Here is a 12,128-nt window from a genome sequence, read left to right on the forward strand (position 1 = left end):
ACCTATTTATAATAATAAATAAAATAGGCCCACATAAGAAATATATGTTTTTCTTTTCTGAATGAATAATAATTTAACAAATTAATAAGTAGCAAGCCTGTATGCAGAATTTTAGGCAATTTCTGTGATACGCCCTTAAACCAGCATCTTGTTTCCGTTTTTATTTTATTTTTATTTTTTTTACAAATAGCCTACACATCATTTTTTTTTTAAATTGTGATTATACACAAATAACATAAATATGTAAAATAGCATAGTTTTGAGCAATGCCGTACTCTTGAACGAGTATTGTAAGCTGTATCCACTTTATTAAGGGGAAAAAAATCAAGTGATCCTGACGGCGCCGCGGGCAGTTAAATTACTCGACCTCTTTCACCTTCAGAATAAAATACATTATATATTTCAGCGTTTTAAAGCAACATCAAATTAAGATATGCATGTTTAAGAGGTAGTTCGTCTTTTTCTTTTTCTAAGATACACAATTTTAGATACACTGACAATTAATTTGAGTAGAGACAGATAGAAATGGGAAGGATAAATATAAACTACAGTATTTTTGCGATTATGGTGCTTAGAAATTTATTCTAAGCGGGCAGCGGGCGGGCGAATAATATAGTTAATATAGCGCGGAGCTGGTGGATGCGGAATAAAACCTTGTGGAAGCGGGACTGGAAAAGCACTTTGTTATGTCCTATAGGTCGCTGTTTCGCTGTTTCCCTGCTTCCTGTTTGCCTCGCTGCAGAGTGGTCTGTTTGTTTGTAACGTTAGCTCTCTGCAGCTTCGTTTTTCTACTGGATTTTCTACTGGATTCTCTATCTTATTGTTAACTCTGCCGTTTTAAATTGATAGATATAGCTTAATTTAATTTCTGGTCTTATCCATCAAACTAATCTGACTAATTTGATTGTTCGCCTTACTCTATAATCACGAGTGCAGCACGTTAGCATTCCATAGCCGGTTAATTTGCCGCTCGCACTCCATTCACGCTTTTAACTCTTGTTTACTATTTTTAGCATTGCGCTGGCCGGTTAACTTGCCATCTGCGTTCCATTCACGTTTTTATTTATTTTTTCTCGTGTTTAATATCGTTAGTACTCTTTTAGCCGGTTCCGTTCCATTTTTTCTCCCCCTGATCTGTTCTTCAGGAACTCTAACAACATTGGTAAGTTGAAATCATTCTACAATCACGGTGAGTAATGGCTTCTTCTCCTACAATTGTAGTCTGCACTGCTTGCCACATGTATAGCTTATCTATCTCTGTCAGCAGTGAGCCTTATACATGTGATAAATGCAGGAATATAGTCAGGCTGACAGAGAAGATTTCAGAACTAGAGTCACGCATCCAAACTAATGGAGGATAGTAAGAATGTGAGGGCCTTAGATACGGTTTTGGATGTGACTAGCTCAGAAAGCCCTGTACATTGTTCGGTTCCGGTAACAACGCCCATGCAGCAGGGCAATTGGGTGACTGTGAGGCGGCATAGTCGCGGGTCAAAACACCGCTCTTCCGTTCCGATCAGAACATCAAACAGGTTCTCCCCACTCAGTGAAGCACCCACTGAGAAACCTGATGAAAGTGCTCTAGTAATTGGCGATTCTATTGTACGGAACGTGAAAATAGAGACACCAGCCAACATAGTCCAATGTTTACTGGGAGCCAGAGCGCCTGACATCTTGGCAAATTTAAAAGTGCTGGCTAATGCTAAACGTAAATTCAGTAAGATTGTTATTCACGTCGGCGCTAATGATGTTCGACTTCGCCAGTCGGAGATCACTAAAAATAATGTTAAAGAGGTGTGTGATCTTGCAAGTACGATGTCAGACACTGTAATATGCTCTGGTCCCCTCCCGGCTTACCGTGGTGACGAGATTCACAGTAGACTGTGGTCACTCCATGGCTGGATGTCAAAGTGGTGCCCGCGAAATAACATAGGTTTCATAGACAATTGGACAAGCTTTTGGGGCAGACCTGACCTGTTGAAAAGAGATGGTCTTCATCCCTCCGGATGTGGAGCATCTCTTCTATCTAGAAATATGGCACATAGTCTTAGAGTTTGCACTTGACTCACTGGGGCCCAGGTCAGGAAGCAGACAGACTGGCTAAACCGACCGTCTGCTAGCCGCCTCACGTCACAGAAATCAGTTAATTCTCTGCACATAGAGACCCTTTCACCTAGATATCACTCTATAGAGACTGTGTCTGTTCCCCGAGCTAGAAAATACAAAAAACGCCTGAATCAAATCAGGACCAACAATTTAATTAATGTTCAACAAATAAAAAATATATATAATACAGAGAAACAATTGATAAAGCTTGGCTTATTGAATATCAGGTCCCTTTCTACGAAAGCACTTTTTGTAAATGATATGATCACTGATCATAACCTAGATGTGCTCTGTTTGACAGAAACCTGGCTAAAACCAGACGATTACATTATTTTAAACGAGTCCACCCCCCAAGATTACTGTTATAAACATGAACCGCGTCTAAAAGGTAAAGGAGGAGGTGTTTCTACTATTTATAGCAGTATTCTCAATGTCTCTCAGAGAACGGGCTTCAATTATAACTCGTTTGAAGTTATGGTGCTTCATATAGCATTATCCAGAGAAACAAGTACTGATGATAAATCCCCTGTGACGTTTGTGTTAGCTACTGTATACAGGCCACCAGGGCACCATACAGACTTTATTAAAGAATTTGCTGATTTTCTGTCCGAATTAGTGCTGGCCGCAGATAAAGTCTTAATAGTGGGTGATTTTAACATCCATGTTGATAATGAAAAAGATGCATTAGGAACAGCATTTATAGATATTTTGAACTCGATTGGGGTTAGACAACACGTGTCAGGTCCTACTCATTGCCGAAATCATACTCTAGATTTAATACTGTCACATGGAATTGATGTTAATGGCGTTGAAATTCTGCAGCAAAGCGATGATATCTCAGATCATTATCTAGTCTCTTGTACAATCCAGATTGCTAAAACTGTTAATTCAATTCCTTGCTACAAATACGGTAGAACCATCACTTCTACTACAAAAGACTGCTTTGTAAGTAATCTTCCTGACTTATCTGAATTCCTCAGCATATCCAATAGCTCAGAAAAACTTGATGATGTAATAGAAACTATGGACTCTCTCTTTTCTAGCACTTTAGATACAGTTGCTCCAGTGCGCCTAAAAAAGATTAAGAAAAACAGTGTAACACCGTGGTATAACGATCATACCCGCGCCCTAAAGAGAAAAGTACGAAAAATGGAACGCAGCTGGAGGAAAACAAAACTAGAGGTTTTTCGTACTGCTTGGCGTGAATGTAATTTATCTTATAGGAAAGCATTAAAAACTGCCAGATCGGATTACTTTTCATCTCTCTTAGAAGAAAACAAACATAACCCTAGGTATTTGTTCAATACTGTGGTTAAATTAACTAAAAATATAGCAGCAACAGGTTTAGACATTTCCCAAAAGCACAGCAGTAATGACTTTATGACGTACTTTACCTCCAAGATAGACACTATTAGAGATAAAATTGTAACCATACAGCCGCCCGCTACAGTATCGCATCAGATAGTGCGTTGTAGATCTCCTGAGGAACAATTCCATTCATTCTCTATTATAGGAGAGGAGGAATTGTATAAACTTGTTAAATCATCTAAACCCACAACATGTATGTTAGACCCTATTCCATCTAAGCTACTAAAGGAGGTACTTCCAGAAGTCATAGATCCTCTTCTGAATATTATTAATTCGTCACTATCATTAGGATATGTCCCCAAAACCTTCAAAATAGCTGTTATTAAGCCACTCATTAAAAAAACACAACTTGACCCCTATGAATTAATTAACTACAGACCAATTTCGAATCTCCCTTTTCTGTCAAAGGTACTAGAAAAGGTAGTATCCTCACAATTATGCTCCTTCTTAGAGAAAAATGGTATCTGCGAGGATTTCCAGTCAGGTTTTAGACCATATCATAGTACTGAGACTGCTCTAATTAGAGTAACAAATGACCTGCTATTGTCAAGCGATCGTGGTTGCATCTCTCTATTAGTGCTACTGGATCTTAGTGCCGCATTTGATACTATTGACCACAACATTCTTTTAAATAGACTTGAAAATTATGTAGGCATTAGTGGTAGTGCACTGGCATGGTTCAAATCGTACTTATCTGACCGTCATCAGTTTGTGGCAATAAATGAAGAGGTATCATTTAGATCGCAAGTGCAGTATGGAGTACCTCAAGGCTCAGTGCTAGGGCCATTACTTTTTACGCTTTACATGTTACCCTTGGGAGATATCATCAGGAAACATGGTGTTAGCTTTCATTGTTACGCTGATGATACTCAGCTCTATATTTCTTCGCAGCCCGGAAAAACATATCCATTCGAAAAACTAACAGAATGCATAGCTGATATTAAAAACTGGATGGCGAATAACTTCTTACTGTTAAATTCTGAAAAAACAGAGGTATTAATTATTGGACCTAAAACCTCCACAAGTAATGACCTAAAACACAGTCTAATACTAGATGGCGGCTCTGTAAATTCGTCGTCATCAGTTAGGAACCTAGGCGTCCTATTCGATAGCAATCTCTCCTTTGAAAGCCACATTTCTAGCATCTGCAAAACCGCATTTTTCCATCTTAAAAATATATCGAAATTACGACCTATGCTATCAATGTCAAATGCTGAAACATTAATTCATGCGTTCATGACCTCAAGGATAGATTATTGTAATGCTTTATTGGGTGGTTGTTCTGCACGCTTAATAAACAAACTCCAGCTGGTCCAAAATGCAGCAGCTAGAGTTCTTACTAGAACCAGAAAGTATGACCATATTAGCCCGGTTCTGTCAACACTGCATTGGCTCCCTATTAAACATCGTATAGATTTTAAAATCTTGCTAATTACTTATAAAGCCCTCAATGGTTTAGCTCCTCAGTACTTGAACGAGCTCCTATCGTATTATAGTCCTTCACGTCCGCTGCGTTCTCAAAATTCTGGCAATTTGGTAATACCTAGAATATCAAAATCAACTGCCGGCGGCAGATCATTTTCTTATCTAGCGCCTAAACTCTGGAACAATCTACCTAACACTGTTCGGGAGGCAGACACACTCTGTCAGTTTAAATCTAGATTAAAGACACATCTCTTTAACCTGGCTTACACATAAAATCATTAACACATTTCTATAATTCAAATCCGTTAAAGGATTGTTAGGCTGCATTAATTAGGTCAACCGGAACCGAAAACACCTCCCATAACACCTGATGCACTCGTTGCATCGTAAAAAGAATGGCATCTACGCTAATATTAGTCTGTTTCATTCTTATTCCGAGGTCACCGTAGCCACCAGATCCAGCCTGTATCCGGATCAGATGGTCACTCCAGTCCCCCGGATCCAGTCCGTACCCAGCTTAGATCATGGATCACCACCTAGAGATGACTTCAATAGCCGTGGATGTCAACCAGATGAGCTCCAAGGCGGATCACCAATAAAGACCTCGCCAACCTTGACGGCCATCGGCACTACACCACAGGATCCTGATGAGTTCTCTACAATCAGACATTGGTACAAACTGTTGTTTGGTCTGGCCAGAGGAGAACTGGTCCCCCGACTGAGCCTGGTTTCTCCCAAGGTTTTTTTCTCCATTTCTGTCACCTGTGGAGTTTTGGTTCCTTGCCGCTGTCGCCTCTGGCTTGCTTAGTTGGGGACACTTTCCAGCGATATCGTACACTATTTGAACTGAACTGACGATGATATCACTGAATTCATTGATGAACTGCTTTTAACTGAAAATTGATTGTTACAATAATGCGTTACTTACACACTATTGTGCTGTTTAAATACTGTGCAGTTGCTTTGACACAATCTGTATTGTAAAAGGCGCTATATAAATAAAGGTGACTTGACTTGACTTGACTATAGACTATTTAGATTCTTCATCATCAAGCAAAAATGTATTCATAAGCAGGAGCAGTTTTATTATTATTTTCTTTTATTTTTTTTTCCTGACGAACTTTTATTAGACTGCATTGAAAATAGAAATGTTAATTTCTGTTTGTTTTTTTTCAAACGACAACTGACGCGTTTAGTTATTATTAACGACAAGATTGTGTTAAATTACATTTAAATTTAAATTGAAACGTGGCTGTGACACATTAATAACAGCTAAATTCGTTTTGAGGGGTTAATTGTACACAAGCAAAAAGCAGCATAAACATCAGAACGTCACGCGCAGATCTTATGCACAGAGAAAACCCAAAAAAGCTGTATGTAAAATAAATAAAAATGCCCATATGTGAAATATAAATTTCTTAATGAATAATAATTTAACAAAACGAAATAAAATAAAATTAATAAGTAGCAAGCCTATATGCAGACTTGTAGGCAATTTCTGTGACGCGCCCTTGAACCAGCATCTTGTTTACATTTTTTTTTTTTTACAAATAGCATACACATCTGTTTTTTCGTTGTGATTGTACACAAATAACAGAAATATGTAAAATAGCATAGTTTTGAGCAATCCCTTACTCTTGAACGAGTATTGTAAGCTGTATCCACTTAATTAAAAGGGGAAAAAAACGTGATCCTGACGGCGCCGCAGGCAGTTAAATAACTGGACCACTTTCACCTTCAGAATAAAATACATTATATATTTCAGCGTTTTAAAGCAACATCAAATTAAGATATGCATGTTTAAGAGGTAGTTCCTCTTTTTCTTTTTCTAAGATACACAATTTTAGATACACTGACAATTAATTTGAGTAGAGAGGAATAGAAATGGAGAGGATAAATATAAACTACAGTTTTTATAGAGTTAAAAATTAATTAATTAATTTATTAGTATTATTACTATTATTATTTTGATTTGTTTTTGCGATTTTGGTGCTTAGAAATTTATTCTAAGCGGGCAGCGGGCGAATAATATAGTTAATATAGCGGGAGCGGGTGGATGCGGAATAAAACCTTGTGGAATCGGGACTGGAAAAGCACTTTATTGTTATATCCTGTAGACTATACTTCATCATCAAGCATGGGCGTCGGAAGCAAAATAAATGTGGGTGGGTCCTCCCCCAGAAAAATAAATTCTTTAGTATATGCCATTTTCTGTAGTCTGGTGCCTTTTATTTAATGTTTTTACACAATGCAAATACTCCATATTTACAAATATTACAAAAGACGGCTATACTGCAACATTTTCAGTGGCGTAAGTGATAATACGAGTAACATATCGTTTTTGACGCGGGAGACCCGAGTTCGCATCCGCCTTTTGGTGAAATCATTTTCGAAATCGTCTCTCTTTTCACTTATATCATATCGGAAAGGCATTTGTTTATTAGTTAATTAATGAAATAATTGAAAAGTTGAAATAAAGTATCAACTAGGGTTAGGTCACCTACCGTAAGTGTATCTGAGCACTATACTTTTAGGAGAGTTAATAATTAATTTTATTATTATTATTGTTATTATTATTAATATTATTAATATTATTATTATTATATTATTATTATTGTCTTTAGATTTGTTCTTACATTTTGATGCCGTACATTATTATGACGCACTGCCCATACAGTTTTTTTTTTCTTTTTTCTTAAAAACTAATTGAAGTGAAAGGGAAGAAACCCATGTAGATTTGGCCTAATGTCCATAAATACTATAGCCTAGTATTATATCCTAATATAGAAAATAATTTAGACAAATAAACAGAAGGCTCACTTTTCAAAACAATAAAGCTTAGCCTATATGACTGACAACGAATACAACAATTGTTAAGTATCAAATCGACCAGACACCGAAACAGTTTCTTTCCTCAGGCAATCCATCTCATGAACACTTGATCGTGCAACATACAACACTATACATTCTTTATTCATTTTTCCGTTATTTATTTAAAGCACATACTTACTTCTATTCAAATGTCTTTGCTATTTTTGCACATTGTCTGTCTTGTATACCTCTATATTGTTATTTTTATAATATGTATCGTCTTGTCACTGTCATTCTGTAGCACTGTGGAGCTCTGTCACAAAAACAAATTCCTAGTATGTGCAAACATACCTGGCAATAAAGCTCATTCTGATTCTGATTCTGAAAAGTGCTCCAGTGAGTTATGCAATTTTTTTCCACCTTTTTTTCTTTTTCTTTTTTTTTTAAGTGGAAAAGTAGTTCTTCTATTTCGGAGAAGTTAACAGCTCTTAACAGCTTCCAGTCACGAACTGCGGGTTGAATCTCCGACCAACGATCAGTAATTTTTTTTTTTTTTATCTTTAAAACAGCTCCAAATTAACATCATTTTAGCCTGGAACTAGGCTTAAGTCTGTTCTGGGAAACCAAAGGGAAGTGTATTTTTTTTTTTTTTTTTTTTCAGTTTTCTGAAAAGTAGCCGTTAATGAGGCATCAGAGTTAAGCGGCATGCAGTATAAAGAGCGAAATGTTTATGAATGGCAGAGTGGGGGTGGGGTGGGGTGTTGAATGCTGTCTGTTGCCTTGTTGTAATCAACATTTGGAGACTTGGGGGTGCTGGGGGCGGATTCCGACTGCATTCAGTTGCATTTCGAATTCAGCATTCAAATGCATGCCAGGGAGAAGGGGAAAGCTTTCCTCACACGCTCCACTTTTTTCAAAACATTAGTGTCCAACCTGACACGCGGGTCAGTGGATAAACAACCCGAACCCGACCGTTTTCAAATAACCCACCCGCAACTCGGACCGCAGAATAAAAAAAATAAATATTGTACCCGACCCGCCTCCTGACCCGTATGTTTAATACTAAAGTGATTAAGCTGTGGAGATGCAGTCTGAAATATCCCGACATCAGAAATCCATTGGTGTACAAGCTAAAAAATAAAATTAAAATAAAACAATGTGTCCTGTTGTAAAGTCGTTGCCGTATTGTTGTGTATGAAGTTCAGATGTTATTATTTTAAGAAATATAGGCTATATGTTTTAGGATTCTCCTTATTTTTGTTTTAGACATCCATCAATTACGGTGAATAAAAAAAATTCCGCGCTGGTGGAAACAAGACTTTCGCTTCTACTTTTGAGACCGGTGTTCGGACGTTTTTCTAAAAAAAAAAAAATAAGAATTCAAAATTCAAAATTCAAAATTTATTGTCATAAAAACAGAAGGTGAATATAATTCAAAAATGTTAAGTATTTGCTGATTAAAGAAAACATGAAGGATGCCGCTTAATATTTGGCTTTTACGTGAACTTTAAAGCATATCCCTCATTCCATTTGTTTTCTTTGTTTTGTAATCTTTATATTATTTTCGTGAAATGTATTTTTGCTCAACATGCATTTCTCGTGGCCACGAGTTTAATGAATAAACCAACCTGCATGACATTAGTAACCCAGAATTATTTGAGATATTTCGTTTTGAGTTAAGAAATTGTTTGCCTATATTAATTGTTATAGAAATTAATACAATATTAAATAATTATACAGGCGATGCTGTATATGCTAATGCTGTCTGTGCGCAATGTGTTTACATGTATTACATTGGCCTACTTCAAATTAAATAGCCCTGCAAGAAACATTTCATGCATCCCAAAATCTTGTCCATTGACTGACCTTCTTTTTTTTCCCATTATATTTGTATTATTCGTTTGTATTTGTTATTTTTTCCTTCATTTTGATCTCGTTACATAACATTCTGAATGTAAATGATACTGTAAAGGTGCTATGACTGGGGTTTTTACTGGAATGCCGTTTAAAGGTTAAATTTAACATATATTGTATTTTATTAAGTCTAACTAATAGACAAATAACTGAAGAGTGAATCATTCACGTAGTTTCATTTGGAAATAATTTATCCTCACACAGTAAAATAGGCCTACATTCCTTCTCTTAACTAAAGAATTGAACATATAAAATATGAATTGAACATATTTTATTTTGTTTAGTCTAATTAACAGACTAGACTATATAAATATTAAACTGTTTTACTGAGAAATGAATCATTCACGTAGTTTCATTTGTAAATGAAAACATCATGTATCGTCACACACGGGGATAAATACAATCAAAAAGTCAAAACGTAATTGGCATAATTGTCAGGCGTTAAAAATAAATAGCCCTAACCAGGTATTGAAATAATAATAACAACCTATAATAAGAATAAATAATAAGTGATTTAGAGCTATCTACTTTTTTCTTTATTGTGAATCGCTTAACCTAAATAACTTTATTTCCCCTTCAGTCGAATCACTTCGACGTTACATGGGATCTCGCCTGAGAGACCGATCATCTCTGAGCCTTATATAAAAAAGGCCAATTGCAAATTGGCGAGTGGACGTGCGCGTCGGCCACTCCCCCGTACATACGGGTATATAAGATGGCGGCGCGCATCACTCAAACAGACTTTCGCTTTCAGAGCCTTCATGCTCAAGCCTTCCCTTCTCCAGAAGAAGAATCTTCAAAGACTTCACGTTCCTGCTGCTGTTCTTCTCTGCTGGCGTGCGCCGATCGAATAAGAGACAAAGCTTTACTGAAAGAGTGAATTTCTCGGCGCCGCCAGCGGGGTCCCGCGGGCGGCCGTTTTCACGGCCATAAAAGCCTCCTGCGTTCCAGCGAGCAAGCCCCATTGAGTGCACAGTGGTGCCGCGGTTTCCTCCCTGGGCAGACCGGGACTAAAAGAGCAATTTCTCACGGCTGTGTAAAGACGTTCTTTTCAGAATGGCTTTCCGGCCGTGCGCTTCTGGATGTGGCAGTTTCCTCACCTCACTGGACGGACATGAAAGCTGCTTCACATGTCTGGGCATCGAACATGCTGAGGCAGCTTTCACGGATGGTTCATGCATTCATTGCGAAAGCATGACCATGGGAATGCTGAGGACTCGCCGCTCGCTCGCGGGCAGGCCCCCCTTCGCGCCCCACGGCCTGCGGAATTTTTCCGCCGCTGTGGCGAGGCACGAGGGGGAATTTCGAGTCACGGTGCCGAACGTTCCGCCGGCTCCAAAAGCCCTGCGGTCTTCCGCCCGCCAGCATACCCCCGTCGAGATGCCAAAGCAGTACGCCTCCCCGCCAGCCGGGCTGGGCGTCTCCTTTGGCGCTCCTCAGGAGGAAGAGATGTCTGACGCTGCGTCAGAGGGAGAGTCAGGGGGTGAGGACGCTCTTCCGGCGGCGCGGCGCCCCTCCGCGGTTGCTGCCCCGTCGGAGGCAGACTCCGAGCTCTCGGCTATGCTCCTCCGAGCCGCCAGGGGGATCGGCCTGGAGGTTACTCCATCGGCCTCGGCCGATCCTTCTCGGCTGGGCGACTGGTTCCTGGGGACGGCTCCGGCGGCATCGCCTCGCCCTCCCCCGGTGCCATTCTTCCCGGAGGTGCACGAGGAGCTGGTTAAGACCTGGCGGGCGCCCTTTTCATCTCGCCCGCTGCCCAGCTCCTCTCCCCTCGCCACCCTTGATGGCGGGGCGGCCAGGGGGTATGCGTCGGTTCCCCAGGTCGAGCGCGCTATGGCGGTGCAACTCTGCCCGCGTGGCGCTGCCACCTGGCGGGGCCGGCCGCGTCTCCCGTCCAAGGCGTGTGAGCGCTCGTCCGCCCTTGCGGGCCGCGTTTTTCACGCTGCGGGCCAGGCCGCCTCGGCCCTGCATGCGATGGCGACCCTGCAGGTCTACCAGGCCAAGGGGTTGAAACAGCTGCACGAGGGTGGTCCTGACCAAGGTACGATGCAGGAACTCCGCGCTGCCACCGACTTCGCCCTTCGTGCGACGAAGGTCGCGGCGCGGGCCCTTGGTCAGGTGATGTCCACGGCTGTGGTCCAGGAGCGACACCTATGGCTCTCTCTGGCCCAGATGGCAGACGCCGACAAAGCACGCTTTCTCGACGCTCCCATCTCCCAGAGGGGCCTATTCGGCGACTCTGTCGAGGACTTCGCCCAACAGTTCTCGGCAGCCCAGAGACAGACGGAGGCGCTTCACATCCTGCCCCGCCGCGATGCATCCATCCCGCCGCCGGAGGCACCGCCTCCGCCTGCACGTCGCCGAGGGCGCCCCCCTGCGGCCGCAACATCTACGGCTCGCCCCCCTGCGGAGGCCCACGACGCCAGGTCGGCGAGAAGGGCCCGCAAGCGCAGAGCCAGCCGCAGGAGAGTGGCGCCGCCCGCGGCACAGGGACCGGCCCGAAA

This window comes from Garra rufa, chromosome 1, assembly GCF_049309525.1.
Source record: "Garra rufa chromosome 1, GarRuf1.0, whole genome shotgun sequence".
In the NCBI taxonomy this organism is placed as follows: Eukaryota; Metazoa; Chordata; class Actinopteri; order Cypriniformes; family Cyprinidae; genus Garra; species Garra rufa.